Genomic DNA, 11,512 nt, shown 5'->3' with positions numbered 1-11,512 from the left:
TATTGAGGAAGGAAAGGACACATTTTCTTCTAATTCTCCATCCCTATAATGCCAATATAAGTTATATTTGAGAACTGCTCAAGTGAAATCTCTAGATTAGGTTCATTTACTAACTGTGAAAGTTACCTGATAATGCAGAAAAGTGTTCTACGTGACATTGGGTCTGCAATGTTAGAAGTGACTAAGTGTATTTTCATGGGACTTGAAGCCCTCTTTCCCTCACAGCTGGAGCCACTGGATTTCCACAAAGTAGAGTTTCTTAGAAAAATCCTTTCTTAAGAGGAATTAAGGGAGTTGTATCCTAGCATCTTGGAGCACACCATTTGTCTATTTTGCTTCTATTAGGTCTCACCCTGTGCCCTGGTGCTGAGAATCTCTCTTGCTCTAAAGCTGCAAATACACATCTTAAACATCCTGTTAATTCAATGCTGATTATATATTTTAGCCTAATTGGCATCCCAGTTACATATCTTTCTGGGATGGAAGCACTGTCTTGCTCTTGGGAAGCTTCTTTTCTTTCCAGGGATGGGACACCCGCCTCTGGATTGAAGATAAATAGCTAAGGTGCGAGTTACCTGCTCAGGATTCACTACCTCCTCAAATTTTTCAGTCCCAACAGCTGGCCTCCAGTACCAGCTATGTGCTATCCATCTGCAGAAATAGTCTTTCTGCCTCAGCTTTTCCAGCTGAAACTCCTTTTCCAAGATACAGCATTGTCTCTGTTGCTGTACCCTTCATATACCACGTCCTTCCCATGAGATTGGGCTTACTTTCCAGAAGCCAATCCTTCTTTCCTTCCGCATCTCCACCCAAGTTTGTCGGTCTAGATCTAGATCCTCATTATTTCCAGGTTGCCTGTCCTCTAGCAGAATTCACAGAGTGTTATCACCCTTGTATAAATGAGCCTGGGTTTTCTCACCTGTAAAACTAGGAGATTATATTAGAGATGACCCTTTCAGCTCTGACAGTCTTATGATTCTATAAATGCCTCTTTGATTTTAAAATTTATTTATTTATTTGTTTTTATTTTTTGGCTGTGTTGGGTCTTCATTGCTGCACGCGGGCTTTCTCTAGCTGCGGCGAGTGGGGTCTACTCTTCGTTGCAGTGCACAGGCTTCTCATTGCGGTGGCTTCGCTTGTTGCGGAGCACAGGCTCTAGGTGCATGGGTTTCAGTAGTTGTGGCACACAGGCTCAGTAGTTGTGGCACACAGGCTTAGTTGCTCCATGGCATGTGGGATCTTCCCGGACCAGGGCTTGAACCCGTGTCCCCTGCATTGGCAGGCAGATTCTTAACCACTCCACCACGAGGGAAGCCCCGCTGCTTTGATTTAATGGTCCTTGACAGCAACTCAAGAGAAAATAAAACCACACCAGGCTCTAAGTAGATTATTTCTATTCCTACATATCTATGCCTAGTTCTTTCTTTTTCTCATGATCAATTTCTCACCATTTCTTTGGAGTAATGTTTCTATTTCTTAGAGAGTATTTTTCCTTAAATACTCTAGTTATTATCAGACCATTAAGGGGTGTGTTAAAGATCTCCTATCTGCATTTCTTACAAAACATAAATTGAACTTAAATGGAAAGCACTGCTAATCTACTGCTTCCTGTCCCTCAGGAACTTGTTGGTAAGCTTTCTGGCTGGGACCCATACGTGCCTCTGGTACTGGGCCTTTGCTGGTGAGGAAATGTTTGGACTTGTCCACTTCCTCCTTTCTCTTTGTAAGAGAATATTTTTACACAGTGTATTTATTAGGAACCTTGTTACCCAACCAAGGCTTAAATATAAGTAGAGGATTAAGAGCTTTTAATTAATTGACATGAGATACAAACATATCCATGAAAGCATAACACATTTTAATGATATACTGAGCAAAAGTTAATATGGTTTTCCATTACATATCAGAACAGGCAAATCCTCTTGTCACTTATCTTTACTTTTAGAAACGAAGTTCATAACAATTAAAGTTTTCACTTACTGAGCTACTCTTTTTTTTTCTGATCAAAAAATTCAGCAAAGACATTTTCAGGAAACATGGTATCTATATCATATGCATAAACTGAATCTTAAAAAATGATTAATGAGGGCTTCCCTGGTGGCACAGTGGTTGAGAGTCCGCCTGCCGATGCAGGGGACACGGGTTCGTGCCCCGGTCCAGGAAGATCCCACGTGCCGCGGAGCGGCTGGGCCCGTGAGCCATGGCCGCTGAGCCTGCGCGTCCGGAGCCTGTGCTCCGCAACGGGAGAGGCCACAACAGTGAGAGGCCCTCGTACCGAAAAAAAAAAAAAAAAAAAAATCAATACGAATATGTCCTCTATAGACTTGAACTTGTCTGTCCCAAACCACATTTGAAGTTATTCCAATAGCTCCAAGCAAAATAGTGACAGAGTAATTGGCATGAAACAAGATGAAGGATATGTGTGCCTTGGCTATTATGTTAGCAACTAAGTACCTTGAAATACTATCAGCCAAAAATATAATTTCCAAAAAGAACATCACTGATATAATAAATGTTTGTGACCTTTCAATCTTCTAAAGGTTTAGTATGGTTCTAGGAGGAAAAATTAGGCATGCTTGCACCGCCGTATCTTCTACTTTAAGCAGGGGTTGCTTCGCAGTAAGAGGTCACCTTACAGGGGAATCAGGAAAACCTCCTTGGCCCCAGATCTCTCCCTCATCCACTGACATTCCAGCCCAAAACATCCACCAAGGCTGTTTAACATTTTCTCCCTGTCCTCCTGGGAGAGATACCATACCTGGCTTCAAGACTTATTTGCTTAAAAAGTTCTTTCCTGAGGATCACTTTTGATGGAAGAAGGCTGAGGGTCAGAAAGCACGAACATGTCATGAGTCTGAAGTCGGGAAAAGAGAATATAAGCAAAAGGCTCAGGAGGGGAGAAGGGAAATTAAGGAGTATTGGATGGTGAAGACAAACTTCATAAACTTCAGTGTTTTGTGTCTAGGGTCCATGTGAACTTAGAAATTCTTAAGTTTAAATTCTAAATGGATAATGATTAGATAGAACAGACTGAGGAAATAACAATAAAATTCTTGAAGATACAGGAACAGAATATATAGATCACCAACAATTCAGCTGTGATCTAAAATAAAGGCTAAACAGATATCTGTAGAAATCTTTAGATAAGTACACTAGACTTTCTTGTAGCCAGTTATATTAGTTCCTCTTCACATTTTGGCCCTCTGTTACTTGAGCTTTCCTCGGCACTGACAATTTTTACCTCTCCTTTCGACCTTTTACTTCTCCTTTCTTTGTAAAGTTCTCTGTGCTTGGTTTCTGTGACACCAGGCTTTTTTCTGCATTTCCTCCTACCCATTGGCCATTTCTTTTCATTCTCCTATTGCTGGTTCTTCTACCACCACTACTCTATGAACTACTGATGCCTTTCATATTCTCTAAGGGAAAATTCATCCTCTCCAAAAGTAGTCTTATCAATACCAGTAGTTTTCTATCTTGAGCCCATTTTTCTCCTCTGGGATACATGGTATTGGACTTCTCTGCCTGAATGTGCTCCTCGAAGTTATACACACCTTTTCTCTCCACTTCACTCCCTTTCCCATATTCCATATCATAAGGAAAGGTATTACCATCCAATTGCTCAACTGAAATCTGGGGGTCATGGATTCTTACCTTCTGATCAACTGTTGATGGTGTTACCTACGCTCCATTCCTATTGCCACTAGGCACCCCTACGTGCAACCCATTCCTTGCTACTGCAATATCTTCCTGACAGGACTTCAAATCCCTTCCCCTCCCATTCCAGGCTCCATCATAGATGGAACAGGACGCCACGCCTCACAATTCTTTCAAGGTTCCCATCTCCTGCATCTCACAGAATAAATTCTACACACATTTATGCATGTCATTTATTTATTTATTTTCAAGAAAGTAGGGTTTATTGGTGGGCATGGGTAGGGAGGGGGCAGCGCCAAGGCTCTCACGAGTGCAGGGCCCGCCATTTGTCCAAGGGGCCACGATTAGGGATGTACTTGACCCCACAGCTATCTGGGATGAGCCGCTTTTCTGCCACCATGTTTTCAAATTCATCTGCATTAAACTTAGTAAATCCCCACTTCTTGGAGATATGGATCTTCTGGCGGCCAGGGAACTTGAACTTGGCCCTGCGGAGGGCCTGAATCACATGCTCCTTGTTCTGCAGCTTGGTGCGGATGGACATTATGATTTGTCCAATGTGGACCCTGGCCACTGTGCCCTGGCGCTCTCCGAAGGCACCACGCATACCTGTCTGGAGCCTAGACTGGGGACAGCATGCCAGTCATTAATGTCCACTGGAAAGGGCTGTCTCCAAGGTCCCTTAGGGCAACCCATACAGGCAACAGGCTGCATACACTACCGAGGAGGCTGCTGTTTGCAGCCATTGTGCACCGGGCCCCCATGGGGGAAAGAGCACAGTCGGCTTACGTGGCTGCAATATGCATGTCATTTATTATGTAATTTATGATTGTACGTTTGTTTCCTCACCACCTCAACACACACACACACACACACACACACACACACGACACACACTACTTTTAAACCAGCAATACAAACTACGTTCCCGGAACACAACATATTCTCCTTTCCTATTTCCACTTGATTTCTTTTGCCTCGAATGCTTTTCCATCACCCCTTGCCTACCTCCTTTTTTATTGTCAATCTCCTACTTATGCTTTGTTTCTCAAATCAGATGTTTTTCCTCTCTGAGGCCCTCTCTGATTCTCCCCTGTGGTTCTTTTGTATCTTATGTGCATGTACCTCTGCCATGGCAGTTGCCATGTTTGTTCACTGAGCGGCCCCAGCATCTGGAAAAATGACTGGCACATAGTAGACACTCAATAAATATTTGTTGAATGAATGAATATTGCCTATACTTCTTGGTATATCTGTTTACCTACTAGATTATTAGCTCCCTTATATCTGTAATAACTGGTCTGACAGAGTAAGACCTCCACCTTTAAGTGAGTCAGGTTATCTGAATTTCTACACTTTACAATCTTTAGCATATTTCAAGTATTCAAAGACATAAAGTGAATTATTACTAAAATCCCAACAATATTCTAGTTAATTTTGAGAGTATTTATTTTATTTTGCTGAACAACCAACTTTAGCAAGTACATATAAATGGAGAGAAGACAATATTGATAATAGCAAATGATAAAAAAAAAAAAGATAATTTACTTTGGAATTTGGAAAGTACTCTTTGTACTTACATTATAATATGGGACTGACTGATGACCCAGAAATTCAAAATACATTCAACAAATCTTGAATTCATACTTGAATTCATACTGGCCACCTGGGTTTCCTTCTCTGCCCTCTGATCCTGACTTCATACTGGACACTGACTGCATCACCTCTTAGACTGATATTAAGGAACAGTTTAACTTCATAGACAATGGAATTGGAATTTCTCTGCACACCTGAAGCAAGGCATTAGTTCACAGCTCTCTGAAGAAGAACGTTTTAAAAAGTCTTCTTTTCTAAGGGTTTCTGCTAGGTTAGAGAACAAAGGGCCTGTTTATTTTAATAGTCAATAAAATAAGTAGTACCCAACTTATAGATCATTTAAGGCCAGCTGGGGCCATAAAAGTCCATTTAACCTATAGTATATTGGAAATATTAAACACTGGCAACAAAATTATAGAAAACTGGCTTAAACACCAGAATATATTTTTTAACCTCCTCATTAAGGTTTGGTAAACCTCATTAAGCAATACCTTGAGTCTCAGCACACAAGGTTATATGGGTCTCATCGTGCAAGTGAGGTTTTTGGCTCTTCCTAAAAGACCAAGAATCGATGGTTCTCTCCATTTTTGCCTAAGCTCCAAAGCAAGCTGCCTTCTCTGCAGGCCATCTGGGCACTAATGACAGGACAAGCATGGGTCCTTTCTCCTCAATATGACACTGACCAACAGCTTTGCTTCTCCTTTTTGCCCAAGGATCTATTTCATTTCTGAACTCCCTATTCATTCACTCAGCAAATGTTTCCTGAGCATCTACTGGGAGACAGGCCCTCTTCAAGGTGCTGAAGATACAGTGAACACAACAGATAAATGACTCTGTCTCACTGGAGCTTTCTCTCATTTCCTTTATCCACCTCCCTCAGTGAAGATGGGAGAATCTGAATATGCTTGTTCTACTCTTCAGATTAGCAAATGTGTCAATCCAGGGGCCATAGATGGGATAAGTAAATTCTCCCACATTCAGAGGCTGTCCCAGGTCTCAATTCTGAGTTAACAAGGGGTACCCATTAAGTGGTTTGCCAGAACAGGTCTGAAACCTGTACTAGGAATCTCCTGAGGGAATAGGTCAATGGTTCTGGTGAGGATGGGTAACACTGAGAACAGACTTCTTGGAATATAGCATCCTCCCACATATCCTGGTCCCTGGAGTTACTGAAGGTTATTACTGCTGGGAATCTGATGCAGAGAGCACAGTCAGCACAGCTGCTCTGGTACTGTGTCCTTTTTCTCATTCACGGGCCCGCTAAAGCAGCTGCCATATAACTTGGTCTCTACCTGCCAATTGCCATTAATTGCCCTTAAGTCATACATTTAAAGAGCTAAAGTATTTTATACAATTTTATATATGTATTTATAAATTGGGGTTTCCATCTCAGGAGTGTCTATACTTAAGCTGAGCTAGTCATAATGTGGAAAAAAGTTGTGGTGACTAGAGTTAACTGCCCTGGTGACCAGAACCAACTGACATAATGTTCTGAAGTGTTTAACTTTTTTCTGCAGTCACTTAATTCATTTTATTGAGTATGAGAATAAAATTTTTATATTGAAATGCTTTTTGATACCGTTTCTTTCACGTCCCCTGCTGTGCAAGTGAAGTAGTAGACTACAGAAATTGAAAGGATTAGACTGTTCTTTTCCATCACAGCTGGTACATATTCAAAATGCAAACCTGCCTGGGTATTTCCAAGGAGAATATTCTTTTCATGATGACGCTGGAGTAATCTATTCTTTAGTAGAAATGACCTGTTTTCATGGCCTGATAACTGAGCAGTTTCATATGATTTGATGTATTCTTCGGGATCAGAAAAATCTGTCATAGATCTTCTCTGAAGATTAGGGCAATAAGCAACCTAAGATTCTCCATTCTTCAAAGGAAACTATAAATAATGACTACAAGGTCACTGAAAAAAACATTTTAGTACAAGCAGCAAAAAAACAGACTTATATTTCATCTAACTGATGCTTGCTTCATGTTTCCCAAAACTCAAGGAAATAAAACTTTAAAGATTGACTTTTCTTTTTAAAAAGAAATCTAAAAGTGGCTTATGTCTAACTTAAACCAAAATCAGGGGAGTGTCAGCTACTTCTAGGAAAAAGACAGAAAATTACTACTTACACTGCATTTTTAAATTGTATGAGATTAGAGAATAAGGACTGTTTTGCTTATGTTATTTATATGTTTAGTAACAGTAGCTGCCATTTATTGAGCACCTACTAAGTGCCTGGCATTGTATTAAGTACTTTACACGAAACGTGGTAGAATGATTAAAAGTGCATGTTTGGAATCACACTGCCTGAGTTTAAATGTTGACCGTTTACTATTTGTGTGTTCTTGAGAAACCTTCTGATGCTTGCTTCATGTGTTCCAAAACTCAAGGAAATAAAACTTTAAAGATTGACTTTTCTTTTTAAAAAGAAATCTAAAAGAGGCTTATGTCTAACTTAAACCAAAATCAGGGGAGTGTCAGCTACTCCTGAACCTCTGTCTGTCTGTTCAGTTGAAACATGGAGCTAATAATTGTATTGACATCATAGGACTGTTTGAGAACTAAAGGTGTAGCATACTGTAAGTACTCAATATATGTTAGCAATTATTATCTCACTTAAGGCATGCAGATAATTTAATGAGGCCCCCATATTTTCCCATTTTTTGGTGGCAATATGAAGAACATAAGGTTAGGTTACTTGACCAGGGTTAATCACCTGAGTCAGGCTCAGCTCTGTTAAATTCTCAAGGCCTATACGTTTAATAACTACAATATACTATATTGCCAAATAACACCGGGAACCTCAAATCCTTTTTGCACTTGGGCAGAGTACAAACAGTTAAGTTGTATATGCCTGAAATTAGCAATATAAGAGTACTTGGGTTGCCATCACAGTTGCTAAATTCACTTCTGATGGACTCGTAGGGAATAAGATTCCATCCCACAAGCATTTCCAGTTCATAATCTCAATCAATCACGGGAAGAACTTAAAAAACACAGTTATGTACATTTTGAAACCTAGCACTTAAACAACAAAACACTGTTTTATAAAAGCCAAAGTCCGTAGTTAATTCCCCTTTCCCTCCTTTTTTCTTGGTAGGTGCAACTGATTCATATGGCTACAAGAGACAGATGTTGTTAGCCCTGTAAATTCATGCAGGCTCTACGATCAGGTTTTGCAGTTAAGAAGTTGAGTTCATGAAGGTCAATCTGTGTGGACTGCGGATGTTTAATTTATAGCCAGGATTATGTCTTTGACTACTTGGTACAATGCTGGGGTATGCTGTCAGAGCACAGAACATAATAAATAATAACCACAATAAACGTGCTAGGAAACTGGTATAGAAGTTGCGTAGATTGATGGATCTCATTTGCTACCCTCTATTATTCACCTCCAGTGGAAATTACAATTTGCTTGTAAAGATCTCTCATTTATTTAACTTCAATCTTTAAAAAAATTTTCTCTCTTAGTTATTTATATGTGTTTATCAAATTTGTTTTTCTTTTTAAAAATAATATTCCTTTGAGGGGGAGTTAAAAGAGTCAGCTTTTCCTGGCAGCATGCCAAGTAGAAAAACCAATACCATCCATTTTCTTTCCAATAAAAGATGATGCTTAGTGGTAGACTTAAATTCCCAGTCTAACCTCACTGGGTGTGGACGAGGTTCTCAAAGGCTACTAAATGGAGCAGGGTCTACTCCAGGAAGGAAGGAATTTTTATTAGTAACAAGAGTGAAAATTAAACCATCATATATGGTGATAGCCAAATAGGGAGGAAAGAGAAGTGTAAAATCAAAACAGAAGGATTATTTAAGGGCACATCTCCATAAAGTGGAGGAGAGCAGGTGGCTCTTTTCAGAGTATGTCAAGGGGAAAAGAAATAGTCCATGAACTTGTCCTCTCCCAAATGCATGTACCTGAGGAGTTTGAGAACCATTTGGAAAACGATTAAGAAGCAACTCAAGTAGTTACCTCATTCCATTTTTCTTAAACATTCTTTTTAAATGATTGACACAGCCCTTCAAGACTCTGCTGAAAATAACAAATCTTCTGCCTATAAAAATACATGAGCACAAAATTTCATACAATTTCAGGATCCTTGAAACACATCTACAGATCCTGGGACCCCGAGATTAAGAACCACATGAGTCTCAGGAGAATGCTTTATGCTTTATGGGGTGTAGATCAGAATGCTGGCTAAGTTAAATCAGCACTCCAACTGCAATAGAACTGTTAAAAATACTGACCACTTTATATAGTTTTATAAACTTCTAAATGCTTTCTCATATATGAGTTATTTGATATATTAGCCTAATAGTAGACATCTAGGTACTCAGCTCAATAGATTAGGTAATAAAAAGGGTAATACTGAATACCTACTAGGTGCCCTGCTGCTTACCAATGTCTGATATTCTGTTAGGATTAGATTTTGTATAAATAAAATGTTCCTTCGTGAAACATAAATACCCTTGGTTGGTGAACACTGAAGTGCTCAGCTTCTAATACCTTAGAATGAATATTTATCAGATTTTTTTCCAACAAGAAACAAAATACTTAGATTTTTGAAGGTGTTAAGATAGACACCTAGATGAACAGTTCTCAACATTTTATCTGAGGACCTTGGGGAGGTACATGACGTCCTCTCTTTGCCAATTATCAATACATATCTTTGTGAATCTGGATTTTCTTCATATACTTCAACCAACGCAACATATTGCAACAGATTGGATGCAAAAGCAGATATGAGAATCCAACTGTCTTCTATTACGCCAGACATTAAGATTTACAAAGATGGAAACAATGCCACACATTTCACTAAATTTTTTTGTTTGGGAAAATAGAGATAATCTGTAATGAATTTTTTATTTTAAGTAAATTTACACATATTTTAAAATTGTTTTAATTTCTAAATGATAAATATCAGTAGCTATGATCCACATAAACAAAAGCTCTTTGGAGTCCTCACCAAATTTTAAGTGTTTTTAGAGGGCCCCTGAGACCAAAAGGTTTGAGAACTCGGTAAGTCTCAGAAGACAGGTCTGGGTGGATGAGCAAGTGCAAGGGTAAGGGGTGTGAATACAAGAGTCAAGGGACAGAGGACAGCAATGTGCCTCTTGTCTTGGGATTGGGGTTCCTTGACTGGTACTAAAAGTGGAGAGAGAAAGATGCCATGCAGTCTTTCTTCATTTCGTTTGTGACCTGTTCTAAACACAGTGGTCATGGCAGCCCAATTTCTGGAAACAGATCTCAAGAATCAAGCAAGTAGAATTTCAAATCCTAAAATTAGGACAGACAACTGCTGATTGTTAAATGAAGTACACTGAAGCTCCTCCTTTTTCTCCAACGAGGGTACAAAACATTTTTGGAGCTCTCGATTTTGTTTGTTTGTTTTGCCAAATGATACAAGATTTGTTATTATTGGGTTTTGCATTGTTTATTTTTTCACCGTTTGTAAAACCATCTCCTGGAAAAGAAAATCTAAAAGGGGACAAATCGGTAGCGGATAGAGGGAAAGACTAATGTACCTGCAAAGAAATTCATCTTAAATTTTAATATTTACCTACTACGCACTAAGCATTGTGTTAGAGTACACTGCAGCAGAGAGGAAACAGCCTTGAATTTGGAATAAGAAAAACTGTTTCAAACCATTCATTTGTTACACTATTTTGGGTAATGTAACTTGTCTCATTTTCTCATCTATAAAATATGGATAATAATATTTATCTCACAAGGTTGTTAAGAGATTAAAAAGAGATAACCTATGTCAATTGGACAGCATAGTGCAGTGAAGGTCTTCCTTGAATAGCCCGGAGAGTGCATGTACAGGCCAACGATAATCTAGTAGGGGAGATGAGACGTGTCGACAAACCCTTTACAAATACAAGGCGGAAGGTCTGACGTGCCAGTGTCAGTACAATTGTATTTAGAAAGTGCTACGGAGAGGTAAGGGAAGAAGGAGTCACACTTCTTGGGATGGAGAAAGATGTTTAGAGAAATCACGGGTCGCTGAGTGAACCCCTCTCCCACTTCCCGACCCCCGAGGTGGCTCCAGCCGAACATCCCGGCTCAGCTCAAACCCCCCGCGGGATATCAGAGCCACCTCCACGCCAGACTGGAAGTGCTCCGGACTCCAACCTTGCCCGGCTCATCGCGGGCACCTTGAGCGTAGGCGTCCAGCCCCAGCTCCCCAGCAGGCATTCACAGCGACCAGCTGCCGGGGTCTCGGCACTAACCTGCGCCCACCCACTCAGAGCCCCG

The 11,512-nt window shown here is 40.0% G+C and overlaps 1 non-coding gene across 1 annotated transcript; it reads right to left on the bottom strand.

Annotated features, from left to right (window-relative positions):
* Positions 1 to 4,318: 4,318 nt before the first annotated feature.
* LOC131744303 (small nucleolar RNA SNORA70) lies at positions 4,319 to 4,453 on the bottom strand. The gene has a single exon (XR_009332090.1). It is a non-coding gene; the product is annotated as a small nucleolar RNA SNORA70 (small nucleolar RNA).
* Positions 4,454 to 11,512: the final 7,059 nt, after the last annotated feature.

The sequence above is a fragment of the Kogia breviceps genome, chromosome 17 (genome assembly GCF_026419965.1).
Source record: "Kogia breviceps isolate mKogBre1 chromosome 17, mKogBre1 haplotype 1, whole genome shotgun sequence".
NCBI lineage: Eukaryota > Metazoa > Chordata > Mammalia > Artiodactyla > Physeteridae > Kogia > Kogia breviceps.
The sequence above is the reverse complement of the archived record's forward strand: the minus strand, read 5'-3'. Positions and strand labels throughout refer to the sequence as shown.